General features: G+C 35.7%; 1 protein-coding gene across 4 annotated transcripts in view; it reads left to right on the top strand.

Annotated features, from left to right (window-relative positions):
- Positions 1–312: 312 nt before the first annotated feature.
- LOC136835247 (uncharacterized) overlaps positions 313–13,329 on the top strand; it is a 59,685-nt gene continuing 46,668 nt past the window's right edge. For 3 of the 4 annotated variants that reach the window (XM_067098521.1, XM_067098520.1, XM_067098522.1), the window contains exon 1: positions 366–500. The gene's annotated coding sequence lies outside the window, so the exon portion shown is untranslated. Of the gene's footprint in view, positions 501–13,329 lie in introns of all 4 variants that reach the window. The other variant, XM_067098523.1, reaches the window with a different exon arrangement.

A 13,329-nucleotide genomic window follows, 5' to 3' on the forward strand; every position in this document is an offset into this window, starting at 1 on the left:
TATTTTCAGTGTAATAAATAAAACACTGTCCAATAATTGACTTACAATGCTATACAGTGATGAGTTGGGAAGAATATAAATCCATTGACGACTATAAAAACCAATAAATTACTGAGGAGATAGTGTCACGTTAATGACAGCAAAACTAAGGGAGTGGGAATATTTCGCATGAGTGTCCTCCACATCCATCTTTTCCAACTCCACTGACACTAAGGAAAGAGTGAAAGAGTCACACCGTAGCAACAGGGACCGACCTGGGGAGTAGGGTGCTAGCTTGCTATGGACCATGTCCATTGTCCGGCATAATCAGTCAGTCAGTGTTCCTTCAGAGGCTGAGTCGGGTGGACGTCTCTTCGCTCCTCTCTCCGTGGAATTCTGCTCGCGGCGGGAAGTTGCCGCTCTGTCCAGGACGTCTGTGGCTTTCCAGGTTTCCAGAGAGATTTTACTAAGTTTTGATTCGTCGAAGGCGTTCCTCGGGCATCGTTTCATCATGTGAAACCGTGAGTTGCAACGTTGTTCATTAGGAAACTCTTAATGACAGTCTACGGGTGGGGGGAGGGAAGGAAACACAAGATAGAGAGAGAGAAAGAAAGACAGAAAGCGAGGAACACGAGAGAAAAACCTATTTTTGAACGACCTCCACTACATTCACTTGTTCGTAACTTCTCCACATTCATTGCTACATTCCGTTACAAATCCAGCAGTTACTGTCGAACATACTGCATTACGGCCACCACCAGCCTATTATGTGTTTGACGTCGTTGAGGTGGTACTATTAAAGCCTTTACTAAAAGCTATAGAATTTAGAAAAATGTCGTTACGTTTATCAAAATATTTTCAAATGCTAATTCGTCGCAGAAATCCATCCTAAATTTAAGGACAGAACGCAAAATAGAAAATTAATTCGTTTGGACTAGACCGTTAACCACCAAGTACTTTGTGGTGGCCTGACGGGTCGGTGGATGTCAAAGTTACGGCATGAATTGCAAGTGTTCCAGTAACACTATATTAACACCACCAAATCCGTATTTTTCATTTCCCTACGTTCCTGCCATTAGTAACTAATTACTTATTAATTAACCAATTACAAATTACTTACATTCAATAATAACTAATGATTACCCCCAATAACGTCGAATGAATAGCATTTCAAAATTGGTAAAAATCTTTTGGATGTACTAAACTGATTATAGGCTTGCAGAAGGATATTTATCTTCCATAGGTTGGAGGTTTTCCAGTAAGATTTATTTAGCAAAACCGAATCCTTATATTCCCTTCATAACATTCCCTGACATTATTAATCAACTGATAATAATTGATTATAACATGATAATTGTTTACATTATAATTGACGCCTAATATCGTTAGATAAGGAAGGCATTTTATTTTCTCAAGTCTTTGATATTCCAACTGAATGGTAAGGGAAGAGGTTCGAATCTCGTCCTTAAGGGCCCCATAGACGATACGATCGCCGGATCAGGTCAGCTGAACCGGAAGTAAACCTCACTGTCAATGGGCGGAGTCCGTCGGCCTCTCCGACCAGCTCGCAACCTGCCGTTACCAGGCTCGTGGCTTCCGTTTCAGTCCAGGTGTCCCTAAACCACTTCTATGGCGCGATCTCAAGATTCACTTCAGTTTCAAGTAGACGCTGAAAGGGAATCGTGGCAGCTACGTCGGCAGATGTGTCTGGGATTGTATTGAACGTTGTAGGAAAGCGACACATATATAAATATATATATATATATATATATATATATATATATATATATATATATATATATATATAGATAGATAGATAGATATATATAAATATATATATATAGATATGTATTATATATATATATGTATATATATACACACATATATATATATATATATATAATATATATATATATATATATATATATATATATATATATATATATATATATATATATATATATATATATATTTTTGTTAGCTTTCGAATCTAGAAAAATCTAATTTTACTATCATGAATTGATACGCATAGACACACTTTTTCCCCTCACTGAAACGACTTGGCTAATTTTTCTCAATGATTCTTAAAGAACAATATCCACCTAACTAGATTCTAGGAAACTTCCACGCCTGGTTACTTAAGATTTGAACAACGTTGTGTTTTTGAAATACAAAACTGAAAACACTGACCCGTTATTAAGTAATAAAAAAAATAGTCATTAATGTGTGATCGAAAACGGAAATAAACTATGGACCTTTTATGTCACGAATGAATATCTGATATACTTTCAGATAGAGCTTTTCACAAATATTAATATTGGGAAATTTAAAATTATACATATTATTCCTATCAGAATTACTGCTGATGTTTTGAACAACAGACTGTAGAAGAAGGATGAGAAATGAGATGTGGGATATTATTATTATTATTATTATATTATTATTATTATTATTATTATTGTTGTTGTTGTTGTTGTTGTTGTTGTTGTGGTAGTAGTTAAAAAGTTAAGTATACCTTAGTTTAACCAGACCACTGAGCTGATTAACAGCTCTCCTAGGGCTGGCCCGAAGGATTAGACCTATTTTACGTGGTTAAGAACCAATTGGTTACCTACAGCTTATTGTGGAATCCGAACCACATTATACCGAGAAATGAATTTCTATCACCAGAAATAAATAATTCTTCAAATTCTTCATTGGCCGGCCGGAGACTCGAACTCGGGTCTAGCAGAGTGCTAGCCGAGAACTCTACCGATTCTGCCAACGAGGAACTAGTAGTAGTAGTAGTAGTAGTAGTAGTAGTAGTAGTAGTAGTAGTAGTAGTAGTAGTAGTAGTAGTAGTAGTAACTTGATATGCGTTTCCCATTAAGACTCGACCATTCACAACTTTTTAATATGGTCATTTATTGTTTATAATTATTGTTGTACATGCTCATCCCTGGGTTACCTTAATTTAGGCGTGAGAAAAGAATGATTATAATGATTCTAATCCAGTTTTAGTACGTCGATAAAGTTGAGGTTGTAAGGTAGAAAGAGAGAGAGAGAGAGAGAGAGAGAGAGAGAGAGATTTACCAATCATTTTTCATGAATATCTGTTTATGTGCATGCAGATGGGAGGTATATATATATATATATATATATATATATATATATATATATATATATATATATATATATATATATATATATATATATATATATAGGCTGTATAAATAGCCTATATATACATATATATACACGTATATAATATATATACTGTACTGTATATATGTATATATATGTAAACGCTTACATAATATCTCTCTCTCTCTCTCTCTCTCTCTCTCTCTCTCTCTCTCTCTCTCTCTCTCTCTCTCTCTCTCTCTCTCTCTCCCCACACTCAGTGCTTTTAAAGAATTTATGTCATTTTAATTAGGGCGCATAAAGTCAAAATAATTCATGTTATTTTATTAGAGCTTAAGCTGAATTATTTTTAATTGGATGTCAGGGCAGTGGGTCATCTCTAGCGTCCAAGTGTCATGAAATCAGACTCGGGATTATGATTTTTAATGCCAAAAATTTTATGGCACTTTCATTTGCATTTTTATTTCTGACGATCCCAGGAAATTGGTATGTGTGTGCTTGTGTGTGTGTGTGTGTGTGAGAGAGAGAGAGAGAGAGAGAGAGAGAGAGAGAGAGAGAGAGAGAGAGAGAGAGAGAGAGAGAGAGTATTTATTTTGACGGTGTCAGGAATTTTGTTTATGAGAGGGAGAGTTTATTTCTGACGATGTCAGAAAATTGATTGGTATGTGAGAGAGAGAGAGAGAGAGAGAGAGAGAGAGAGAGAGAGAGAGAGAGAGAGAGAGAGAGAGAGAGAGTATTTCTAATAATATAAAGAAATTGGTATGAGAGAGAGAGAGAGAGAGAGAGAGAGAGAGTGTGTATTTCTGACGATGTCAGGGAGTTGGTATGTGAGGGAGAGAGAGAATGATTTCTTAAATTCAACATTGAGAAATTACTGCTGATAAGGGCTAAGGAGAGAGTTAATGTGCGTGTGAAATAAATGTTTTGTATGATAAGTAATTTGCACAATCAAGAATCCCTGGTAAACATATATTACTATAAAAAGAAACACTGAAATCTTCTTCTCCTAAAATAAAATCGTACTTAAGGACTGTCTTTTCAGACTTATAGCTCTCTCTCTCTCTCTCTCTCTCTCTCTCTCTCTCTCTCTCTCTCTCTCTTTGTCGTCCATAATTACTACTGTCATCTGTTGATCTATATAACAAATTTTTCCAAAATTTGCTTTTATCTGGTATGTGAAGTCTCCCATCCCCCTACCCTTCCCATCCCCTCCCCTCCCCTACCAACAGACCTACCCCACACCCACCCCACCCACCCAGCAGTATCGTCAACAGAAAATGCAATATGATATTTATCTCATTAACTAGAACTTGTCAACAGGACAAAGGTTATAGACCCAAACTCTATAAAATGACTGTGGATCATTCTGGCTGGTTTTTAGAATCAAGTAATAGGATTTTTTCTTTGTTCAATACATGTGACTTACATAAAACGAAGAAGTATAGGAGAATATTCCATAGTACGAAAGGTGTTTGGGAAAATCATTGCTGTTGGGATATTATACGTGAATGAAACTAATAAGAACGTCATTTGCACATAGATGATAAAAACGGATAAAGTCGAACCACGTGACAAGATTTTGCCAAATTGTTGAACTTCCGGAGCTGAAAGTGTAAAAATCATTGCAACATTATATATATATATATATATATATATATATATATATATATATATATATATATATACATATACTGTTCTTTGTCCTTCGCTGGTTCGAGCTCACGAGACGAGACGACGAACTTATTATCAACTAAAAATTCCCCTTCGGTAACATATATGAAAATATATTATTTCCGAGGTAGAGTGAATTGGATATTAACCCTTTCACTGCGATGAACGACTATTGCCATCTGTTGGAAGTTTTAAGAAATACGGGCCTACAGTACTTACCGGAAACATCTTCCACATCACCTGCAGAATTTGGTAGGTTACTGGGTTTTCATGATATTATGTAAAGTTGATTCATGATATGTAAATTTTCTATATATAAATATATCTATATTTATTCAAATATATTCTGTACATATACACATGCATGTATATAAATATATAACATATATATATATATATATATATATATATATATATATATATATATATATATATATATATATATATATATATATATATATATATATAGGTATCACTTTTTGTCTGTTATAGACCAAGTCATTATTGCATTCCTTGACTTTAATGAACTTAGCTTTTTGATGGGCAATGAACAGAGGGAAGTTGTTTTTACATTTTGTTATATCCTTATCCTTGAACGTACAATGAAAGATATTAACTATACAGAATGGATATTTACATATGAAACTAAACACAAGCAGTACATGGATTCCTTTGTGTAAATAACATCATTGTTCCTCCGGCAAACATAAGTGAGTCTAATTTCCTTTCCGTCAGATTGAGGCTGGCTCCTACTGCCTCGTGCCAGCTCGTGTAAGAACTGCAAGTCTTTTTCTGTAGTCTTTTGTTTGCTTTTCCATGTGTTCCGTCCTCATCTCGAGGTTCTTGAAGTCGCGGAGCAACGTTTCGTTCTTTTCCTGCAGATTTCGCAGCTCATCTTCCAAAAGAAGATTCCTCTCGTCCATGCTGCTGGCCAGCCTCGCCATCTCTTCCAGCCGGTGGTCTTTCGCTTGCAGTAAATTATCCTGCTGACTAAGCTTCATTTTTTCTCTTGTAGCTGACATTGGAGGAAGCCATTTTCTTTCGACAGCTTTCCAACTTGCTCTTGCATTTCTCGAACGTTTAACTGGAGGTTTTCCTTCTCAGTCGTACAGTGGTTGAGTTCGTTTCCTAGTCCTCTGATTCCTTCAGTCGTCTGCATCCTCTTTCTCCCATCTCACGCAGTTCCGTGTCCAGCTGACTTGGTACTTCCTCTTGTTGACGAAGTTGACAATTGCTTTGCCAACTGAGCAGTCAGGCTCATTACTTTGTTGTTCGGGTATCACTTAGCTACTGGACAGCGGCACCGTTCTGAGTCAGTCGCTTATTTTCTGCTTTCATCCTCGTTATCTCGTCTCCCAGCATATTTATGCACATTTTCCTGAGCCGGCATCTCCTTCTGCGTCAGCTGCCTTTCGTTCTCAAGCAAAAGGATCTTGTCCTCCAAGATTCTGCTGTTCCCTCTTCTGCGTGTTAAACCGTCCTGTGTACGACTGTTTATCCTTCCTGTCTGTTTTCAGTTCCTTTCTGTGCATCTCCTCCTTTTCTTTTTCCGTTTTATTTTCTTGAAGAGTAGTTTTCAGATCATGAACTCTTTTGGTTAAGTTGACATTCGCCAGTATCAGATTCTTCCTCTCTTCTCTTTCGAGACGAACTTCTCCCCAAATGCTTCAGTTTTCCATTGTAATCATCATCTTCGATTTTCTGCTTCTAATGTTGTCCAGTATGTTGCCTGTTACAGCGTTAGCCAATCCAAAAACAGCAAGCAGAAGCAAATTCTGATTCCAGAGGCGGCTTCAGACCTGGGTCCATTTTGCCGGACAACAGCACACCAAAAACTGCTACTAGGCGGGAGGCAAGGCAAAAGAAGTTGTAGACCCATTTCGGAGTCTGTAACGACAGAACCGACTCTTCAGCTTATATTCACCTCCCTCTCACATTTTTCTTTCTGTGTTTTTCAGAATTTCACAAATTTTCTCTAGAAAAATCTAAAATTTTTCCAATTTATGCATCACTAAATCCGTAAAAAAATATCAAATAACCTTGGAGACTCGTCGTTATGGATTTCACATCATTAAACATAACTCTTAATCCCGACCATCTTTATCACTTGTATACCATCAGAATGACTCTTACTGGCTGCTCTAGGAGCAAGATCCCGTGCCGGAACAAGGCCAACTTATTTTCAAACAACATGTACACACCACACACTTGTCTCAGACCCACTATTGTACCAAACGTTTTCTCTCTCTCTCTCTCTCTCTCTCTCTCTCTCTCTCTCTCTCTCTCTCTCTCTCTCTCTCTCAATGATTGCGTAAAATGTTTGGGACGTGTATATGTATATATAATATATATATATATATATGTATGAATGTATGTATATGTACATATATACATATATATTATAAATATGTATATATATATATTATATATATATATATTTATATATATATATATATATATATATATATATATATATATATATATATATATCACTAAGAAATCGAGGAAAATTATTTGCTTCTGATTCAGAATGATATAGATGATTCTGACCTAGTGGAAAGTGAGGATGATGATGTTAATGATGGTGATGATGTGCTGATGTTGCTGTGCCATACACATGGACTGAAGTTGAATTAAATGATAATAATCCCAAAGAGGTCGATAGTACAATAATTTATACACTCATAAGGTAATTAGATTGACAATTTGACTCCTATGAATGCTTTGCTAAATTATTTCCCTAGGAAATAGATGATAACGTAAAAAAAGAATTAAATATTTCTATTTTATGATAGCCAAGAAGCAAACTTTGCCTAAAAGATCATGGTATGTTTATTTTTCAGTTGAAATTAGTTCACAAACTTACCATTGACAGTTATCTGAGTTAAAACACCTTCATATTAGTTGCATCTAGTTTCAGAGCAGTACTTGCAAGGGACAGATATCAGTTTGACGGCGCAGAGAAAGGATGATTGGTATCATTGAAAAAATAAAGACATCTATATTATTTTGTACATATTTTGAAGTATAGCATTTATACAGAATGTACAGTACAAGAAGTATTGCAAATATGGAACATGAATATATGATACACTGATAGTGTACTAACAGGATTACTTGTGCCACTAACGAAGACCTCAGAGTCAATGACTTTTCATTTTTTTTTTTTACTTTTTGCAATTTTTAATCATTTATTGACGCATGATGTATTAATTGCAAGCTAAAATGCAGTTCATTCCTGAAAATATAAGGCTTAAAGGCGTAGTACATTTTTCATTTTTTAAGCTGGAAGCACTTTCAAATGTGCACGTAGCTGGGAATGAGAGTCAAAATAAACTCCGCTGCGAAAGGGTTAAAGGACGTTTGTAGCTTACTGATTGTAAATGAATCACGGTGATGTGATAAAAGTCATATAATATATATATATATATATATATATATATATATATATATATATATATATATATATATATATATATACACACATACATACATACATACATACATACATACATACATACATACATACATACATACATACATACATACATACATATATATTTGTGTATGTGTGTGTGTAATTGTGTAACCATATACAAGAGTCAGTTTAAATCCATATACTCCTAGTTGTTTGTTTCAGTGCATCATATCCCGCGTACAAACCTCCTTTAGAATTAGTCATCATACCATAGCATTATTTCTCGTTCATATCCTTGGAATTATAGCCATTACTCCTTCGCGTTTCTTTACGTTAATTACGTAATCCAGACGGAATTTATAGCGTTGATTATAGCGCTACAACCCTCCTCTCTTTACGAGGTTGTAACGTTATAATTTGGTGCAAACAGACGCCTTCTTCAGCTCGTTCGAGAAGCCAAAATGTTTAGTTCCAGAAAAGTATAAAAATCTCTCTTGCACTGACCTTCTCGACAAACAGTTTAATGAGGAAATTAAGACCATAATTTTAAATGAAATTAAAAGAATAAAATGGACTTTAGACTCTTCTAGATGTCTAGGTTGAGTAAAGTATAAAAATCTCTCTTACACTGACCTTCTTGACAAACAGTTTAATGAGGAAATTAAAACCATTAATTAAAATGAGATTAAAAGAATAAAAAGGGACTTTAGATCCTTCTAACCACCCTTGAGTAATGCCTATAGTGCACCTCACACGGTGCGCTCTAGGCATTACTTAAGGGTCTTTGCAGCGTCCCTTCCGCCTCTAGCCGCAACCCTTTTCATTCCTTTTACTGTACCGCCATTCATATTCTTTCTTCCGTCTTACTTTCCACCTCCCTCTAACAATTTTTAATAGTGCAACTGCGAGTTTTCCTCCTGTTACACCTTCCAAACCGTCTTACTGTCAGTTCTTTTTCTGCGCTAAATGACCTCATAGGTCCCAGCGCTTGACTTTTGACCTAAATTCTACATTCCAGTGAGGAATTTAAGACCATTAATTAAAATGAGATTAAAAGAATAAGAAGGGACTTTAGACTCTTCCAACACCGTATTAGCAAGCCACTTCACGAGCGTCGATTTGAGCTCGAGTACTTTGGCCAATCAATATTTTCTGACGGGGCTTCCGACCTGATCTCGGGGGGAGGATCAGTGTTAATTGATTATTAGGAAGATTGATGATGTTGCTCGGCATTGATTGATGGTGTGGGTCGCTAGCAAGCTTACAAGGGAGAGAGAGAGAGAGAGAGAGAGAGAGAGAGAGAGAGAGAGAGAGAGAGAGAGAGAGAGAGAAAGGTTTGAATGAATTTTGTAGCTAAACGTTTAGCTGCAATGGAAACTCTCAAAGTAAGCAGAGGTGCGTTCGTCTAGTGAAAATTAAAATGGAGAGAGAGAGAGAGAGAGAGAGAGAGAGAGAGAGAGAGAGAGAGAGAGAGAGAGAGAGAGAGAGAGAGAGAGAGAGAGAGAGAGAGAGAGAGAGAGAGAGAAATGTTTTAATCAACTCTGAAGCCAAACAAAGATTAGCTGAAAATTCCAACTCCCAGAATCAAGAGAGGTCTATTCGTCTGGAGAAAATTAAAATTGTTTGAGAGAGAGAGAGAGAGAGAGAGAGAGAGAGAGAGAGAGAGAGAGAGAGAGAGAGAGAGAGAGAGAGAGAAATGTTTTAATCTGAAGCCAAACAAAGATTAGCTGAAAATTTCAACTCCCAGAATCAAGAGAGGTCTATTCGTCTGGAGAAAATTAAAATTGTGTGTATGTGTGTGTGAGAGAGAGAGAGAGAGAGAGAGAGAGAGAGAGAGAGAGAGAGAGAGAGAGAGAGATGTACGTAAACAAAGCTGAGCTCCCAAAAATGAAGAGAAGTTCACTCGTCAGGAGGGATTGAAAAAAAAAGACAAGATTAAAAGTGAAACTACTGAGTCCGTATGATTTTCTGTCATGAAACTTGTAAATCTCTTTTAATCATAAAAATGGTTTGAAAGTTGAGCATTACGTCTGAATTATAAGCGCGAGGTTGGAAGTAATGAAAGGGGAAGAACCAGAGGTGATAAATCAAGAGAGAAACCCAGAACAGAACGAAATATTGCACAAAACTCATCAGGTTGATTAAAAAAAAAAAAATATACAAATTTCGAAATCCTTCGACTTTCTTAATTATTTTTCCGAAAAAATGCGAATCTGGGATCCCTTCATTAAGTTATTAAAAAAAATGGCCACATCCATTAGCGCCAACAAATTAACCGGTTGCAAAGTGGCCCAAGTTTGCTTGCTGAAGCAATTTATGAGATTGACAGAAATTTCTGATACAGTTAATGAAATTTTCATTCTCCTCCGTTTTATCTATAAAATGTTAAATTGTTGCAAATGATATTCAGAGTACCTATCTGTCTGTCTGTTCATCTATCTATCTATCGATCTATCCATCTATCTATATTTGATTACACTTTGGCTTCGTAAGTCATAAGTAGGTGAAACATCTCGAATATTAAAGCCTTATGTACATTTGACGTCTAAAATGATTAATGGTGGAAAATATATGAGCTTTTGCTCATTAACCCTTAAATTCCTATATATGTCTATCTGTATATCTATCTGCCTCAATTTATATTATATATATATATATTATATATATATATATATATATATATATATATATATATATATATATATATATATATATATATATATATGTATGTATGTATATTACCATGTATAACTTCTGAAAAAATTTGGAATAAAAACTGAAGTACTGTTAAGGAATCGTTGCCAATCTGTGTCTCTATATTTATCATTCATTGGTTGACTTTGTTTTCTTGAAATCTGCTCTAGATAAAGGCACTGTGTTCCTATACTAGCAGCGTTAAGCGTTAAAAAATACATCTCATCTACCTGAGCGCGCTTGCGTGGCTTTTGCGTGCGTTCGCGCGCGGGTACGTGAGCGCTGGTTGAAGGCTATCGAACCTTTTCCAGGAAACGAAGCTTGACTAATCAATATATCATTCGGAACTAATAAGGAATATCGTTCTTCAATAAATGACCTTTTCGTAATGGCTCGAGCTGGGTGGTGATGTAACTGGCAGTACTACTCTTCCTGTACAGTTTAGTAAATTGAAATATGAGTTGACTCACTTATCTGGATGTCTTGGTTAGCGTTCTCACGGTTTGATCCAGTGGGAAGATCAGGTCTGTATTCGTGTATCGTAGCGTTATCGCTACGTATCGGCGCGAACGGACAAAAATGGCAACGCTGGATGCGTCGCGTATACAGTAGGTGCGCCCTAGAAACGTTTGCATTGGCAAACGTTGCAACGTTATTGGAGCTTTACTTTTTTGCATTTTTTCTCTCTACTCGTCCTCTGTTGTTCTTGTCATGTTATCTTCATAATTGGCTGTAAAGGCACTAATTGATCTGCAAGGCTTGTGGATTACGAGGGCCACTTTTAAATTAAAGTAAAAAGTATCATGAAAACGACAATAGAAGTAAAGATAATCACAAATAAAGCTTGTAACAAATGACCGAACAGGCAGCAGGAATTATCAAACAAGTTAGAAATAAGCAGTCAGAGAGCACATACCTTCGCTAATGTGAAACACAAACAGGTTTTTTTTTTTTTTACCAGAATTGGTTGGCTGCTGGGATTCAAACGAAATTTTTGCAGATGGAAGAGGAAGGCGGAGGGGGAGCACATTACACAATTACACTTTCTCTGTAGAGTTAAATGGTTGAGTTTTGCAATCAAAATCGACGGTAGTGGTGCGCAGTATTTATTTCTTAAGCCCGGAACATTTGTCAGAAGGCTGAGCAATTTCTTTTCCACAAGCGACATTCCAATACCTCTCAGAAAACACTTGTTGCAAGTCACGAGACTAGTTTAGGCAACATTTTCGTAAAAAAACCAGAAGCGACTTTGCGCATATTCCCCCAAACAGAGACAAAACAAATAACGGGTAATAAATAAACTGTGACAGGGAATAAAGGCTTCTGGAGGCAGCCTTGTTGCTTCAGCATCGCTTTCGTTATAATAACTGTCAGTGACCTGACTCCAGACGAGATTCAGTAATCGAATTCTGAGAAAGGTGAGGAGCTGGGAGAGCAACGTTAATTCTCGGATGGTTCCAAGGGCAGGGGGTGGTGGGCGGCTTAGCCCCAGACCCCTCTGATCCCCAAATCAACCTTATATGATCAAGTTACTTGAAATGAAGTTAGGTATGCTTGCAGTAACCTCTGTGATGGGCAGGTTTTCATATTTTTTGTTTTTGTTTCTGGATTCGGTAAAATAATCTTTTGATCTCTGTTATATAATTCTCTAAGGCTGGATTGACTTACAGAAGTAGTTTATTGTCTAAATTTTCATTAAATCTCATCAGATGAATTTATGAATTACTCTGTACAACGTACTGTATAATTCATAGCTATATACTGGTGTAAATTTCAAATACCGATAAGGAGCTAAGCAATATGATGAATAGGAAATAGAAAAGTGTCGAACCGACATTTTACAAAGTGAGAATCTCAGACAGTAATCTTAGTAACCCCGAAGGTATGTTAAGAACGAAACGGCAAGTTATGGGAAAGAATTGTGATTCCCCAAAACCTAACTATTTAACTCACAAATCAGTCTACTGACATTGTGGAAAAAAGTTGGCGTAACTGATACTGGATACAAAATTAAATGAATTGGACACAAAGAATAACCGATTCAAACTAATTAAATTAAAATAAACAAAAATAATAATGGATTCAAACGAGTTAAATTAAAGTAAACAGAAAGAAAAATGGATTCAAACGAATTAAATTAAATAAATAGAAAGAATAATGGAATCAAACGAATTAAAATAAACGGAATGGGTGAACTAAATTAAACTGAATTTGCTGAATAATGAATGACGTGGGATTAAAAGTTATAGTGAAATTTCTAACAGGCGTGAGGAAGTGAAAATTGAATTTTTACCACATTTAATAGGGATGTATCAATTTCAGTGAAGGAAAACACAGGAAACACTAATAATAATAATAATAATAATAATAATAATAATAACAATAATAATAATAATAATAATAATAATAATAGAAACAACAACAACAACAATAATAACAATAAT

This window comes from Macrobrachium rosenbergii, chromosome 55 (genome assembly GCF_040412425.1).
Source record: "Macrobrachium rosenbergii isolate ZJJX-2024 chromosome 55, ASM4041242v1, whole genome shotgun sequence".
Taxonomy (NCBI): Eukaryota; Metazoa; Arthropoda; class Malacostraca; order Decapoda; family Palaemonidae; genus Macrobrachium; species Macrobrachium rosenbergii.